The 8868-nt window shown below is 28.0% G+C and overlaps 1 pseudogene; it reads right to left on the bottom strand.

Moving 5' to 3' along the window:
* Positions 1-481: 481 nt before the first annotated feature.
* Positions 482-4457, bottom strand: LOC106446554 (annotated as a pseudogene).
* Positions 4458-8868: the final 4411 nt, after the last annotated feature.

The following is an 8868-nucleotide window of genomic DNA, read 5'->3' on the forward strand; positions in this document are numbered from 1 at the left end:
CATTAATTTTTAACATAATAATTTTAATAGTTTTAGTCATTTATTGTCGTTTTAAAAAATTCAAAATATAACATATACGAAAAAATCTAAATTTTATTTTTATAGCTAATTTGATTGTTTAATTTATTTTTATAATATAAAATTAAACAAAAAATGATGGAGGAGATATAAATTGTTATAAAATCTTTATTATTAAAAGCATTAATTGTCATATATATATTAGTCATTTATGGTAATTCCGTAGGTTTTATTTAAGGAAAGAAAATAACATATCATATCATTATATCATATAGTTTGACCAACTTATGTATCTAACAACATATAAAAATCGAATGTGGACCTACTTATTTTTCAATTGAATGTAATTGACTATCTAATTGAGTGCCACCTATGCATTGGGGCCTCTTTTAATTAATACAAAATTGAGGTTACATCTTTTCAAATGTTCCTCAATTAATATATAGGGGATATCTTTATTTCTGAGTAATAAAGAGAGAGAGATGGACGTGAGATGTGAGTGAGAGAGAGAGTTATATGATTGACTTTTTCATTTCATATATCCATAATACAATTGCACATCACACTCCTATTTATAGCATGAGTAAGTCGGTCTTGTTCAGATATTTTATAAAAGAAAATATGTGATGTAGACACATGTATAGTGATACTAATCACATACGTTTGATGGAAGTGAGACAAGTGTTTTCATGATGAATAATCATCTTTTGCAATAAAATTTATATTTTTATTATTAAAATTTTTGATTTTTTGTTTTAGGCATGGCTCAAAACCACCTGGTTGGAATTTATTAATCAGCTTGCGGAGATTTCGATCGCAGGTGGTGCCGTAGTGGGAATGTTCCCAGAGAGTCAATAGGTGAAATAGCCCGAATTTTCCGAGGCAGCTAAATCAGAGTTGGTCCTCGCAAAAGAAGACGCTTTGGAATGATCTGGGCTGGTGACCCTGGTCCTCCTTGAAATGGGAGGTATATCTCTTACACGCCATTTTTGCATAAAATAAACCGGTATATCTCCCACACGGTTCATCTTTTTAAACCAATGACCGATTGTCTCTACTCCGAGATAGGAAAAGAGAACCATCAAAGACCCACCAGCAATGGAGACAATGGCCGGAAATAACCATCTTGTTCCACGCAAAAGTGGTATGGTCACCCAAGACGCCGCAACATAAGCAGTTGCCATGAACCCTACAGAAACCCACATCATCCTGTGGGTGATTACCAGTAATCTCTTCAAGGGTTTCCTCTTGTAAGGTATTATGCTAACGAGAAGAATAACAATGCACAATGAGGTGAAGAGTGCGATATTGTTGCATATTGCAAAAACCTTAAACGGTGTCGTGTTGCCTACGATGGATTTCCCTCTCCATGGCCCATCATCGTAGACGCCGCCAGGAGGGTTAATCCCACCCGCATAAGAAACTGAAGCAATCAGAACTGCCACTATAGCAATCGTATTTCTTGCATTTTGTAATGCTTCTATATGCATCTCACGTTCCAAGCTTCTACGATCTCTTTCAACCGCCCCTTTCTTGTTTCGTTTTATATGTGCTATCTTTGATGTGTTCGTTTCGATTAACCTAAGCAACCGTATTACCTCGTTCTCTTTTAAGCTTTCAGGGATATCTAAAGATTTAACGCCTTCTTGAGATCCTTTATTGTATGGATTAGAGTGCTCACCTTGTTCCTCAATGCTCTGATCAGAATCCAGCATGGTACCCAACCTCGAGGTTGATAAGGTTGATAATAACTCAAAGTCTTCGGCTTCTTGAGGGAGAAGGTCGAAAGCTGTAAAACCCATATTGTTCTTACAGTTGATATCTATTATCTTCTTACCAACAATGTATCGTAGCAGCTACAATTTGTTCAATAAGAAATATGTCAGAGCAGACACCATGAATACAAGAAATTATATATGAGGCAAATTTGATTTTGTTTTTCATTTTCTTCGGTATAGCTAACATGATAAATAAGGGTTTGACTGGTCTACCGCAGTGCTTGCGTATATAAGCTGAAACAAGATTTAGTGATTTTTACTTTTATTATAAAACTAGGTTAAGATCCGCGCCTTGCGCGGAATGAATATTATATATAAATTATTTTTAAGTATTATATATTTTTACATATTATGAAATAATAAATATATGTTGAATAATTAAAAATTTAGTAACTATTACGTATATAATTAAATTGGTACAAATACTTAAATAAATTTTATTAATCCAGACAAACACTTTTTTTCTATTTTATATGGTATAAAATTAAGTTTAAATGATATTAACATAGATATATATAGTACATTTTTAATATTGACATCTGTTAAAAATATTTTATACTCATATTATTTTTGATCATTTGTATTTTTTTATAACAAAATTTTTAAATCAATGATAACAATAAAAAAATTGTGGGATTTTTAATAGTTTTAGTAATTTATAATTTTAAAAACATTCAATGCAAAATTTAAAATCTTAATATTAAGTTGTCACTAATTTCTCAAAATGTTTATCAAAAAAATTCAAAACAAATTCGAAATTAAAATACGCATGTATTTTATATGGTATATAATTTATTTTTGAAAAATATTAATATACATATATATAATATTTATTAAATGAGATTTCATACTTATGTAATTTCGTAATCATTTGTATCTTGTTATAACATAAATTTTAAACTATGGATCACAAAAAATTCAATATGAGATTTTTAACAACTTTAGTCATTTATATTCGTTTTTAAAAATTCAAAATATAACATATACGAAAAAATTTAAATTTTTATTATATAGTTAATGTGGCTGTTTAATTTATTTTAATAAGTTAAAATTTTTAAAAATGATAGAGAATAAACTAATTTTTATCAAATCTTTATCATTCAAAATCATTAATTGTCATATATACTTTAGCCAAATTAGGTAATTCCGTGATTTTTATTTAAGGAAACAATGATGAACATTTATGATTAATTTATGGTTAGTTTAATAAAAAGCTTATTATATATTTATATAGACCAACATATTTTTCTAAAGATTCTAAGAATGATTGTCGTGATGACATGTGGCTACAAAAATATGTTGTAATGTTTCTCTTTTAATATATAGAGGATTGACAACGGCATAGAAAACTACTCACCGGAGCACCACAAGACATGGAAACCGCGATATGTAAGACCGTATTGCCATTAACATCTACTTGCCGCATAAGTTTTTGGTTGTTAATGCTTAGTCTCTCTGCTTTTTATAAATTTAAATTTAAAAAAGGGCTTTTTAGATCACAAAAAATGTTGAGCACAAGAAACTTACATGTTGATCCACTTGATATGGAAAATTTGAGTTCATCGAGGCTGACAGAATGTGTCTTTTCCGCAAATAATCTGGCAGACTCCGTGGAAATGCTGCGGCAAACTAAATGGAGGGGTGTTTGGCAGCTGTTGTTCCGTGCGGAACACGTTTCCGATCCAAACTCTAACAACGTCCTAACTGTGTTCACTTCTCCGAGGAGAGCAGCGAGATGCAACGGTGTGTTTCCGTGTGCGTTGCGGGAAAAGATGAGGGAAGGTTTGAGCTCAATAATCTTGGAGACAAGTTCTCCATGCCCATGCTTCGCAGCCATGTGCAACACCGTGCTGTTGTCTTGGTCCACGTTTCTCTCTTCCAGCCACGATTCTTTCTCTTCCACCAACCCCAGAAAAGCTGGAATGTCGTTCTGAATGATCGCTTTGAAGATGGGCTGCATCTTTCCTCAAGAACACTTGCTAGCTAAAGCAAAAGTTTAATCAGCGAGGGAGGTCCCGAGTGTGGTTATTCTCTTTATAGCGACTTAGCATAGACTATAAGAGAGTTGACGCTTACAATAACAAAAATACATAAATTCGAATTGTCATTTAGTTTTGGCTTCTGGTGTGATGTTGAATCTTCACTTTTCTTGACTTTCTGGCCAATATTTCCAATAGTCATACTTTCAGACTAAAACGCGTTAATATTCAAACGCGTTACTTTCACTGTTTCTTTTTTCTTTCCTTGTCTTTTCCACGAAAAATAGTTTATCTTCATACATTTTTGACGTGACCGAACTAAAATTGAAATCTTAAGATAACCAAATGATGTTTACAAGTGAAAAAATATGTTATATTCGATATGACTCAACAATAACATACCAGAGAATCACCAGAGAGTCAGAATAACATTTAGACCAAAAAAAAAAAACCAGAGAGTCAGAAACCACGTAACAAAAATTCGATCTCTCTCAGAAGATGAGGATGAAAGATTGTGTCTAGGTAGTTACAAAAAAAAATTGTGCTTAGGCGTTAGAAATTGTGTATAGGTGTTAGAAATTGACATTAGATGAGAGACTCATTAATTTACTGAGCTCAATTTTGGAGACTGATAAATTGCGTTCTTAGGTTTTAATTTAAAAATGACTATGACATCAGTGAAGATAAAACTGGTCATGTAAAAATGCCCTTTGAAGATATTTTTCTGTAAACGGGTCAAAGTAATGTTAGGGATGGGCATTCGGGTTCGGTTCCGATCAATTCGGGTTTTGAGTTTTCGGGATCAAAGATTTTAGCTCCATTCGGATATTTCTAAATTTCAGTTCTGGTTCGGTTCGGGTTCGGATAACCCATTAAAATTATTTTTAGAATTTTAAAATTCATTATATACTTTAAATTTCTCAAAATATACAAACAAAATAATATATTACATTCAAATTTGAATAACATATGTCAAAATACTTAAACTTAACATATAATTTGATTTGGTTTGAATATTTGGATAGATAATCAATAGATATTTCAAATATTTTTGGTGTTTTGAGTATATTTTTGCTATTTTAGATATTTACTTTTGACTATTTGTATATATATTTTAAGTATTTTTGTCAATTTAAAAATATCTTATATATTTTAGATGTTTTTAATACACATTAAATCTAAAATATATTTATACATGGAGTATAGAAATCTATTTCGGATACATTCGGGTACCCGGAATACTTCGGTTCGGGCCAGATTCGGTTCCGGTGCTTTAGATACCAAAATTTTGAACCCGTTCGGATATTTAATCAATTTCGGTTCGGATTCGATACTACTTTTCGGGTCGGGTTCAGTTCGGATATTTTTACCGAGGCCTAGTAATGTAGTATATGGCAACATATATCTTCTAATAGCTGGGTTACAATTTCCGAATACCAAAAAAAACTAATTAGGAGTATATGTTACAAAAAAAATCTAATTAGGAGTATCAGATTTGTTTAGTTAAACAGACCTTACTGGCGATTATTAGGCTTATTTTGTTAGGCAAAACCTTGAGTCAGCAATAACCCTCGAACTCGAATTAATGCTACACGAGGAGAATTGCGTATTGACTATTGAATGCCAAACTACCCTTGTCACCTTGTGTATGGAAACCGTCGGGTGATGATTATTGCATGGGCCATACAAAGAATCATATTGGCTTCTCTTTCCTAGTTATCGCGTTCACATTAACTCTCACGGTGGTAGATTACTACGATACCCCTTATGAAATAAAAAGAACATTTAAATATTATTTTTTACTTTTTAAAATTTTCCAAAATAACAATATAAATAAAAAAGAAACATATATAAAATTTTAAAAATAATTTAAAAACGAAAAATATATGTATATATAATATGATTTCATAAAAAAAAAATCTCACAAAATAGTAATATTCCATTTAAAAGATATCTTTAAGTAACAAAAAATTTACATTTGAAGTAATAAAATACATTTTTATCTACATCTTCTTAGATGAAAAAATATATTTGTATATAATGTAATTTCATTAAGAAAAAAGTTCACACAAATGATCTTGATTTTAGAAAAAGAAATTTTTTTTCTTTTCAAACATAATTTTACACAATACAAATATATATTTTCAAAGTAATTGAATTTTTTAAATATATCTATATATTTTCTTAGATGATTACACAAAATAATTAAGTAACATAAACGTATATAGGTTTAATTGACAAAAAATATTTTTTTATTATTATTATTGAAATATTTTTTAATGTTTTTCATATATTTAGGTTACTATAATATCTTACAATTACGGAAAAATAAATAAATTTTATTTTACTTATATAATATAATTTATAAAATACAATCACATTTTTACTGCATATTTTAAGAGATATTGAAAAAACTAAAAATAAATTTTAGCAATAAGCATATTAACAAATGAACATATTAGCAACTAATCCAACTTATATCTAAAATCATAGATGTAACTACAATAAGAATGTATAATTTATTAGCAACTAACCCAACTTATATATAAAATCATAGATGTAACTACAATAACAATGTATAATTTATTTATTTTGTTTATATAATAATAATTTATTTATTTTATAAATTTAAATTATATGATGGCTTAAAACATATTAACAAATGATAAATAAAATATTAACTCATTTTTACAATTTAGATCTTTTGTAAAAATTATATATATGCATGAGACTTTAGAATATTATAATTATATTAATTTATGTAATTTGGAATCAGACATTTTAGTTTATTTTTTATTTCATTCTAATCATAATATATATTAAATTATACATAATCTTAATAAATTATACTTATGTATTTAAGACAACAACCAACCTAGAATGCAAATAAGAAAATTAATCAAAAAATAATATATTTACAAAAAATAAATATTATAGTTGATTTCAAATAAATAGACAAAATCCAACATGTCCAAATGACAACTAAATTGACTGTAAAAACAACAAAACCAATTAGATAAATATTTAATTAAAGTAATATGATATAATTAATTTAAATTATACATATAAGTTATAAATTAAGTTAAAATTAAAAATAAATATCTATTAATTACTCCTCCTTTCCTAAAAGATGTTTGTTCTGGGAAAAAAAATTGTTTCAAAAAGATACATTTTTTACTTTTTCAATATATGATTTTATGAAAAATTGTAAGTTTCAAAAACATTAATGGTGTTTATTGAATTTTTATTGGCTAAAAATTATGAAAAAATGTTATTCACAAAAAACAATGTATATTTAATGAATTTTCTTAATAGATATGAAAAGTATAGAATATGCATCTTTTAAAAACAGAGAGAATATTATATTATATTTATTTTATAAATATTTATGTCCGTACATGTGCATGAACACGGAAAAATCACCTAGCAGTCAAATAGTCAATAGTCGTTGAGTAGAAACTTGCATTAACTTCGAAGTTAGAAGTTGAGTTTCAACGACTTTTAAATACCTCTATCTTCTAAAGGACAGCCCGTCTAAAATCATTATGGGCCCTCTGCTCAGATTATATTTTCCCAAACTTATAGTTACAAGAACTTTATTCACGACTCCGCGTTTGCGCAGAGATAATGCCCCTAGTAAATCTAAAGCTTTAGTTAAAAGAAATAAACCCAAAGCTATACGCTAATTACATTAAATATGAGGAATAATAATTATGGTTTCCGTATTCCAATGGTTGCGGAGGATAAGATAGAAGTAGAATATGCCCGAGTGGGACAGATAGACAAGTGGGTTAATTAAAATAATTAGTTTTTTCAGATATTTATCTATACTATTATTTGATAAGTAAATTTGTTTACTTGTCATGTTTTCTATAATTTTAGTTAATTTGTCCAGTTGTTATTTTTTCATAATTTTATGATAAATCATTAATTTAATTAATATTATTATTTAAATTATTATTTTAATATTTAAATATTATCATGATATTAAGATAATTGATAAACATTAACCTATTCTATTGATATACATATTCTATTATTTAAAAAATATTTAAAAATATAATTATCATGATATTTAAGATATTTAATTAATAAATTGATATTAACAATATCTACTGATAATATCATCATTATTTTTTTCTTATATTTAGTTGATGATTTTAATGACTAATATTATAGTTAGTTTCTCTGACTTTTATTAGAAATATTAATCAAATACATATTATTAATAAGATTATATATAAATATACTAATATATCTGAATTAATCGGTTTCTTTGGTTTATTCGGTTTGATCGCTTAATATACTTAACCATCTATCTATCTATCTATACTATTATTTGCGAAGTAAATTTTTGAAATCGAGCTCTCACGTTAAAAGTTAGAACGGTTAATATCGTTTATACCCTTAATGAATCAATTATATAAATTAGTCAAAAATAAAAAAAGAATTTTAAATTTATCTGATTATTATTACTATTATTTGCGAAGTAAATTTTTGGAATCGAGCTCTCATGTTAAAAGTTAGAGCAGTTAATATCGTTTATACCCTTAATGAATGAATTATATAAATTAGTCAAAAAAAAAGAATTTTAAATTTATCTGATTAAATAAGTGATTTAAATTAATAATGGAGTTCTAATCACAAATCTCTTTGAATCTTCTCTCCAACTCTACTAAAATCCTAGAAAACATTTTGCTGTGAAAATAAGAAAACAAGAAAGCACACTTTGCCTTTAACACTTTGGCAAGCTATAAATATTAGGTTAAAACTCATCAGGGTTAATCATGCAAATTGGTGAAGTCTTGGGCTATAAGTCGGCTGGAACCAAACATGCTTATGTGCGCTTCGCTGTCGATCGATGTCACAAGATGTGCATCGATCGATTATTGTCTCTGAATGTCGACCATTTTCTTGATGGTGAGCTCGGTTGCTCTCTCTAATTATCTCCAAAATGTTCGAAAATCATCATTTTCTTCCAAATCACTCATGATCCTATAAATATACTAAATAGACTCTAAAACATAATAATTAGTTATTAAAACACTTACAAACCATGCCTAAAAGTGAATAAAATCCATGGTCTATCACCG

This window comes from Brassica napus, chromosome A4, assembly GCF_020379485.1.
Source record: "Brassica napus cultivar Da-Ae chromosome A4, Da-Ae, whole genome shotgun sequence".
Taxonomy (NCBI): domain Eukaryota; kingdom Viridiplantae; phylum Streptophyta; class Magnoliopsida; order Brassicales; family Brassicaceae; genus Brassica; species Brassica napus.